This window comes from Rhinoderma darwinii, chromosome 11, assembly GCF_050947455.1.
Source record: "Rhinoderma darwinii isolate aRhiDar2 chromosome 11, aRhiDar2.hap1, whole genome shotgun sequence".
NCBI classification, from domain to species: Eukaryota; Metazoa; Chordata; class Amphibia; order Anura; family Rhinodermatidae; genus Rhinoderma; species Rhinoderma darwinii.
This window is the reverse complement of record NC_134697.1, coordinates 100,873,178-100,882,451: the sequence shown is the minus strand read 5'-3', so window position 1 is coordinate 100,882,451 and position 9,274 is coordinate 100,873,178.

Below are 9,274 nucleotides of genomic sequence, written 5' to 3'. Positions count from 1 at the left end.
ATGGGGGCATTATACTCTGTGGAGGCAGCTATGAGGGCATTATACTGTGTGGAGGCAGCTATGAGGGCATTATACTGTGTGGAGGCAGCTATGGGGGCATTATACGGTGTGGAGGCAGCTATGGGGACATTATACTGTGTGGAGGCAGCTATGAGGGCATTATACTGTGTGGAGGCAGCTATGGGGACATTATACTGTGTGGGGGCAGCTATGGAGACATTATACTGTGTGGAGGCAGCTATGGGGCATTATACTGTGTGTGGAGGCAGCTACAGGGGCATTATACTGTGTGGGGGCTGCTATGGGGACATTATACTGTGTGGAGGCAGCTATGGGGACATTATACTGTGTGGGGGCAGCTATGGAGACATTATACTGTGTGGAGGCAGCTATGGGGACATTATACTGTGTGGGGGCAGCTATGGGGACATTATACTGTGTGGGGGCAGCTATGGGGACATTATACTGTGTGGAGGCAGCTATGGGGGCATTATACTGTGTGGAGGCACTATGGGGACATTATACTGTGTGGGGGCAGCTATGAGGGCATTATACTGTGTGGAGGCAGCTATGGGGACATTATACTGTGTGGGGGCAGCTATGGGGACATTATACTGTGTGGAGGCAGCTATGGGGATATTATACTGTGTGGGGGCAGCTATGGGAACATTATACTGTGTGGAGGCAGCTATGGGGACATTATACTGTGTGGTGGCAGCTATGGGGACATTATACTGTGTGGTGGCAGCTATGGGGACATTATACTGTGTGGAGGCAGCTATGGGGACATTATACTGTGTGGAGGCAGCTATGGGGACATTATACTGTGTGGGGGCAGCTATGGGGCATTATACTGTGTGGAGGCAGCTATGGGGGCATTATACTGTGTGGAGGCAGCTATGGGGGCATTATACTGTGTGGAGGCAGCTATGGGGCATTATACTGTGTGGAGGCAGCTATGGGGACATTATACTGTGTGGAGGCAGCTATGGGGACATTATACTGTGTGGGGGCAGCTATGGGGCATTATACTGTGTGGAGGCAGCTATGGGGACATTATACTGTGTGGAGGCAGCTATGGGGACATTATACTGTGTGGAGGCAGCTATGGGGATATTATACTGTGTGGGGGCAGCTATGGGGACATTATACTGTGTGGAGGCAGCTATGGGGACATTATACTGTGTGGGGGCAGCTATGGGGACATTATACTGTGTGGGGGCAGTTATGGGGCATTATACTGTGTGGGGGCAGCTATGGGGGCATTATACTGTGTGGAGGCAGCTATGAGAGCATTATACTGTGTGGAGGCAGCTATGGGGGCATTATACTGTGTGGAGGCAGCTATGGGGACATTATACTGTGTGGAGGCAGCTATGGGGACATTATACTGTGTGGAGGCAGCTATGGGGGCATTATACTGTGTGGGGGCAGCTATGGGGACATTATACTGTGTGGGGGCAGCTATGGGGACATTATACTGTGTGGAGGCAGCTATGGGGACATTATACTGTGTGGAGGCAGCTATGGGGACATTATACTGTGTGGAGGCAGCTATGGGGACATTATACTGTGTGGAGGCAGCTATGGGGACATTATACTGTGTGGGGGCAGCTATGGGGACATTATACTGTGTGGAGGCAGCTATGGGGGCATTATACTGTGTGGAGGCAGCTATGGGGACATTATACTGTGTGGTGGCAGCTATGGGGACATTATACTGTGTGGAGGCAGCTATGGGGACATTATACTGTGTGGAGGCAGCTATGGGGACATTATACTGTGTGGGGGCAGCTATGGGGACATTATACTGTGTGGAGGCAGCTATGGGGACATTATACTGTGTGGAGGCAGCTATGGGGACATTATACTGTGTGGAGGCAGCTATGGGGACATTATACTGTGTGGAGGCAGCTATGGGGGCATTATACTGTGTGGAGGCAGCTATGGGGACATTATACTGTGTGGTGGCAGCTATGGGGACATTATACTGTGTGGAGGCAGCTATGGGGACATTATACTGTGTGAAGGCAGTTATGGGGACATTATACTGTGTGGGGGCAGCTATGGGGACATTATACTGTATGGAGGCAGCTATGGGGACATTATACTGTATGGAGGCAGCTATGGGGACATTATACTGTGTGGAGGCAGCTATGGGGACATTATACTGTGTGGAGGCAGCTATGGGGACATTATACTGTGTGGAGGCAGCTATGGGGGCATTATACTGTGTGGAGGCAGCTATGGGGACATTATACTGTGTGGAGGCAGCTATGGGGACATTATACTGTGTGGGGGCAGCTATGAGGACATTATACTGTGTAGAGGCAGCTATGAGGACATTATACTGTGTGGAGGCAGCTATGAGGACATTATACTGTGTGGAGGCAGCTATGGAGGACATTATACTGTGTGGGGGCAGCTATGGGGACATTATACTGTGTGGAGGCAGCTATGGGGACATTATACTGTGTGGAGGCAGCTATGGGGACATTATACTGTGTGGAGGCAGCTATGGGGACATTATACTGTGTGGAGGCAGCTATGGGGACATTATACTGTGTGGAGGCAGCTATGGGGGCATTATACTGTGTGGAGGCAGCTATGGGGACATTATACTGTGTGGTGGCAGCTATGGGGACATTATACTGTGTGGAGGCAGCTATGGGGGCATTATACTGTGTGGAGGCAGTTATGGGGACATTATACTGTGTGGAGGCAGCTATGGGGACATTATACTGTGTGGAGGCAGCTATGGGGACATTATACTGTGTGGAGGCAGCTATGGGGGCATTATACTGTGTGGAGGCAGCTATGGGGACATTATACTGTGTGGGGGCAGCTATGGGGACATTATACTGTGTGGGGGCAGCTATTGGGACATTATACTGTGTGGAGGCAGCTATGGGGACATTATACTGTGTGGAGGCAGCTATGGGGGCATTATACTGTGTGGAGGCAGCTATGGGGACATTATACTGTGTGGAGGCAGCTATGGGGACATTATACTGTGTGGAGGCAGCTATGGGGACATTATACTGTGTGGAGGCAGCTATGGGGACATTATACTGTGTGGAGGCAGCTATGGGGACATTATACTGTGTGGAGGCAGCTATGGGGACATTATACTGTGTGGAGGCAGCTATGGGGACATTATACTGTGTGGAGGCAGCTATGGGGGACATTATACTGTGTGGAGGCAGCTATGGGGACATTATACTGTGTGGAGGCAGCTATGGGGGCATTATACTGTGTGGAGGCAGCTATGGGGACATTATACTGTGTGGAGGCAGCTATGGGGACATTATACTGTGTGGAGGCAGCTATGGGGACATTATACTGTGTGGAGGCAGCTATGGGGACATTATACTGTGTGGAGGCAGCTATGGGGACATTATACTGTGTGGAGGCAGCTATGGGGACATTATACTGTGTGGGGGCAGCTATGGGGACATTATACTGTGTGGAGGCAGCTATGTGGACATTATACTGTGTGGGGGCAGCTATGGGGACATTATACTGTGTAGGGGCAGCTATGGGGACATTATACTGTGTGGAGGCATCTATGGGGGCATTATACTGTGTGGTGGCAGCTATGGGGACATTATACTGTGTGGGGGCAGCTATGGGGGCATTATACTGTGTGGAGGCAGCTATGGGGACATTATACTGTGTGGAGGCAGCTATGGGGACATTATACTGTGTGGAGGCAGCTATGGGGACATTATACTGTGTGGAGGCAGCTATGGGGACATTATACTGTGTGGAGGCAGCTATGGGGACATTATACTGTGTGGAGGCAGCTATGGGGACATTATACTGTGTGGAGGCAGCTATGGGGCATTATACTGTGTGGAGGCAGCTATGGGGACATTATACTGTGTGGAGGCAGCTATGGGGACATTATACTGTGTGGGGGCAGCTATGGGGACATTATACTGTGTGGAGGCAGCTATGGGGCATTATACTGTGTGGAGGCAGCTATGGGGCATTATACTGTGTGGAGGCAGCTATGGGGACATTATACTGTGTGGAGGCAGCTATGAGGACATTATACTGTGTGGAGGCAGCTATGGGGACATTATACTGTGTGGGGGCAGCTATGGGGACATTATACTGTGTGGGGGCAGCTATGGGGACATTATACTGTGTGGGGGCAGCTATGGGGGCATTATACTGTGTGGAGGCAGCTATGGGGACATTATACTGTGTGGAGGCAGCTATGGGGGCTTTATACTGTGTGGAGGCAGTTATGGGGGCATTATACTGTGTGGAGGCAGCTATGAGGGCATTATACTGTGTGGAGGCAGCTATGGGGACATTATACTGTGTGGAGGCAGCTATGGGCGCATTATACTGTGTGGAGGCAGCTATGGGGACATTATACTGTGTGGAGGCAGCTATGGGGACATTATACTGTGTGGGGGCAGCTATGGGGGCATTATACTGTGTGGGGGCAGCTATGGGGCATTATACTGTGTGGAGGCAGCTATGGGGGCATTATACTGTGTGGAGGCAGCTATGGGGACATTATACTGTGTGGAGGCAGCTATGGGGCATTATACTGTGTGGAGGCAGCTATGGGGGATTATACTGTGTGGAGGCAGCTATGGGGGCATTATACTGTGTGGGGGCAGCTATGAGGACATTATACTGTGTGGAGGCAGCTATGGGGGCATTATACTGTGTGGAGGCAGCTATGGGGACATTATACTGTGTGGAGGCAGCTATGAGGACATTATACTGTGTGGAGGCAGCTATGGGGACATTATACTGTGTGGGGGCAGCTATGGGGGCATTATACTGTGTGGGGGCAGCTATGGGGCATTATACTGTGTAGGGGCAGCTATGGGGATATTATACTGTGTGGAGGCAGCTATGGGGACATTATACTGTGTGGAGGGAGCTATGGGGGCATTATACTGTGTGGGGGCAGCTATGGGGACATTATACTGTGTGGAGGCAGCTATGGGGACATTATACTGTGTGGGGGCAGCTATGGGGCATTATACTGTGTGGAGGCAGCTATGGGGGCATTATACTGTGTGGAGGCAGCTATGGGACATTATACTGTGTGGAGGCAGCTATGAGGACATTATACTGTGTGGAGGCAGCTATGGGGACATTATACTGTGTGGAGGCAGCTATGGGGACATTATACTGTGTGGAGGCAGCTATGGGGACATTATACTGTGTGGAGGCAGCTATGGGGCATTATACTGTGTGGAGGCAGCTATGGGGACATTATACTGTGTGGAGGCAGCTATGGGGATATTATACTGTGTGGAGGCAGCTATGGGGATATTATACTGTGTGGAGGCAGCTATGGGGACATTATACTGTGTGGAGGCAGCTATGGGGACATTATACTGTGTGGAGGCAGCTATGGGGACATTATACTGTGTGGAGGCAGCTATGGGGGCATTATACTGTGTGGAGGCAGCTATGGGGGCATTATACTGTGTGGAGGCAGCTATGGGGACATTATACTGTGTGGAGGCAGCTATGGGGACATTATACTGTGTGGAGGCAGCTATGGGGACAATATACTGTGTGGGGGCAGCTATGGGGACATTATACTGTGTGGAGGCAGCTATGGGAGCATTATACTGTGTGGGGCAGCTATGAGGGCATTATACTGTGTGGGGGCAGCTATGGGGGCATTATACTGTGTGGAGGCAGCTATGGGGACATTATACTGTGTGGGGGCAGCTATGGGGGCATTATACTGTGTGGAGGCAGCTATGGGGGCATTATACTGTGTGGTGGCAGCTATGGGGACATTATACTGTGTGGAGGCAGCTATGGGGGCATTATACTGTGTGGGGGCAGCTATTGGGACATTATACTGTGTGGAGGCAGCTATGGGGACATTATACTGTGTGGAGGCAGCTATGGGGGCATTATACTGTGTGGAGGCAGCTATGGGGACATTATACTGTGTGGAGGCAGCTATGGGGACATTATACTGTGTGGAGGCAGCTATGGGGACATTATACTGTGTGGAGGCAGCTATGGGGACATTATACTGTGTGGAGGCAGCTATGGGGTATTATACTGTGTGGAGGCAGCTATGGGCACATTATACTGTGTGGAGGCAGCTATGGGGGCATTATACTGTGTGGGGGCAGCTATGGGGACATTATACTGTGTGGGGGCAGCTATGAGGACATTATACTGTGTGGAGGCAGCTATGGGGGCATTATACTGTGTGGGGGCAGCTATGGGGGCATTATACTGTGTGGGGGCAGCTATGGGGGCATTATACTGTGTGGAGGCAGCTATGGGGGCATTATACTGTGTGGAGGCAGCTATGGAGGCATTATACTGTGTGGGGGCAGCTATGAGGGTATTATACTGTGTGGAGGCAGCTATGGGACATTATACTGTGTGGAGGCAGCTATGGGGGCATTATACTGTGTGGAGGCAGCTATGGGGGCATTATACTGTGTGGAGGCAGCTATGGGGGCATTATACTGTGTGGAGGCAGCTATGGGGACATTATACTGTGTGGAGGCAGCTATGGGACATTATACTGTGTGGAGGCAGCTATGGGGGCATTATACTGTGTGGAGGCAGCTATGGGGGCATTATACTGTGTGGAGGCAGCTATGGGGGCATTATACTGTGTGGAGGCAGCTATGGGGACATTATACTGTGTGGAGGCAGCTATGTGGACATTATACTGTGTGGAGGCAGCTATGGGGACATTATACTGTGTGGGGGTAGCTATGGGGACATTATACTGTGTGGTGGCAGCTATGGGGGCATTATACTGTGTGGTGGCAGCTATGGGGGCATTATACTGTGTGGGGGCAGCTATGGGGCATTATACTGTGTGGGGGCAGCTATGGGGCATTATACTGTGTGGGGGCAGCTATGGGGACATTATACTGTGTGGGGGCAGCTATGGGGACATTATACTGTGTGGGGGCAGCTATGGGGGCATTATACTGTGTGGAGGCAGCTATGGGGACATTATACTGTGTGGAGGCAGCTATGGGGACATTATACTGTGTGGAGGCAGCTATGTGGACATTATACTGTGTGTAGGCAGCTATGGGGGCATTATACTGTGTGGAGGCAGCTATGGGGGCATTATACTGTGTGGAGGCAGCTATGGGGGCATTATACTGTGTGGGGGCAGCTATGAGGACATTATACTGTGTGGAGGCAGCTATGGGGGCATTATACTGTGTGGAGGCAGCTATGGGGACATTATACTGTGTGGAGGCAGCTATGGGGACATTATACTGTGTGGAGGCAGCTATGGGGACATTATACTGTGTGGAGGCAGCTATGGGGCATTATACTGTGTGGGGGCAGCTATGGGGACATTATACTGTGTGGAGGCAGCTATGGGGACATTATACTGTGTGGGGGCAGCTATGGGGACATTATACTGTGTGGAGGCAGCTATGGGGACATTATACTGTGTGGGGGCAGCTATGGGGGCATTATACTGTGTGGAGGCAGCTATGGGGCATTATACTGTGTGGAGGCAGCTATGGGGACATTATACTGTGTGGAGGCAGCTATGGGGACATTATACTGTGTGGAGGCAGCTATGTGGACATTATACTGTGTGTAGGCAGCTATGGGGGCATTATACTGTGTGGAGGCAGCTATGGGGGCATTATACTGTGTGGGGGCAGCTATGGGGGCATTATACTGTGTGGAGGCAGCTATGGGGACATTATACTGTGTGGAGGCAGCTATGTGGACATTATACTGTGTGTAGGCAGCTATGGGGGCATTATACTGTGTGGAGGCAGCTATGGGGGCATTATACTGTGTGGAGGCAGCTATGGGGGCATTATACTGTGTGGGGGCAGCTATGAGGACATTATACTGTGTGGAGGCAGCTATGGGGGCATTATACTGTGTGGAGGCAGCTATGGGGACATTATACTGTGTGGAGGCAGCTATGGGGACATTATACTGTGTGGAGGCAGCTATGGGGACATTATACTGTGTGGAGGCAGCTATGGGGCATTATACTGTGTGGAGGCAGCTATGGGGACATTATACTGTGTGGAGGCAGCTATGGGGACATTATACTGTGTGGAGGCAGCTATGGGGACATTATACTGTGTGGAGGCAGCTATGGGGACATTATACTGTGTGGGGGCAGCTATGGGGGCATTATACTGTGTGGGGGCAGCTATGGGGACATTATACTGTGTGGAGGCAGCTATGGGGGCATTATACTGTGTGGAGGCAGCTATGGGGACATTATACTGTGTGGAGGCAGCTATGGGGCATTATACTGTGTGGAGGCAGCTATGGGGCATTATACTGTGTGGAGGCAGCTATGGGGGCATTATACTGTGTGGAGGCAGCTATGGGGCATTATACTGTGTGGAGGCAGCTATGGGGACATTATACTGTGTGGAGGCAGCTATGGGGACATTATACTGTGTGGGGGCAGCTATGGGGCATTATACTGTGTGGAGGCAGCTATGGGGGACATTATACTGTGTAGAGGCAGCTATGGGGCATTATACTGTGTGGAGGCAGCTATGGGGCATTATACTGTGTGGAGGCAGCTATGGGGACATTATACTGTGTGGAGGCAGCTATGGGGCATTATACTGTGTGGAGGCAGCTATTGGGACATTATACTGTGTGGGGGCAGCTATGGGGACATTACACTGTGTGGTGGCAGCTATGGGGACATTATACTGTGTGGGGGCAGCTATGAGGGCATTATACTGTGTAGAGGCAGCTATGGGTGCATTATACTGTGTGGAGGCAGCTATGGGGGCATTATACTGTGTGGAGGCAGCTATGGGGACATTATACTGTGTGGGGGCACTATGGGGACATTATACTGTGTGGAGGCAGCTATGAGGGCATTATACTGTGTAGAGGCAGCTATGGGTGCATTATACTGTGTGGAGGCAGCTATGGGGGCATTATACTGTGTGGAGGCAGCTATGGGGACATTATACTGTGTGGGGGCACTATGGGGACATTATACTGTGTGGAGGCAGCTATGAGGGCATTATACTGTGTAGAGGCAGCTATGGGTGCATTATACTGTGTGGAGGCAGCTATGGGGGCATTATACTGTGTGGAGGCAGCTATGGGGACATTATACTGTGTGGGGGCACTATGGGGACATTATACTGTGTAGAGGCAGCTATGGGGACATTATACTGTGTGGAGGCAGCTATGGGGACATTATACTGTGTGGAGGCAGCTATGGGGCATTATACTGTGTGGAGGCAGCTATGGGGCATTATACTGTGTGGAGGCAGCTATGGGG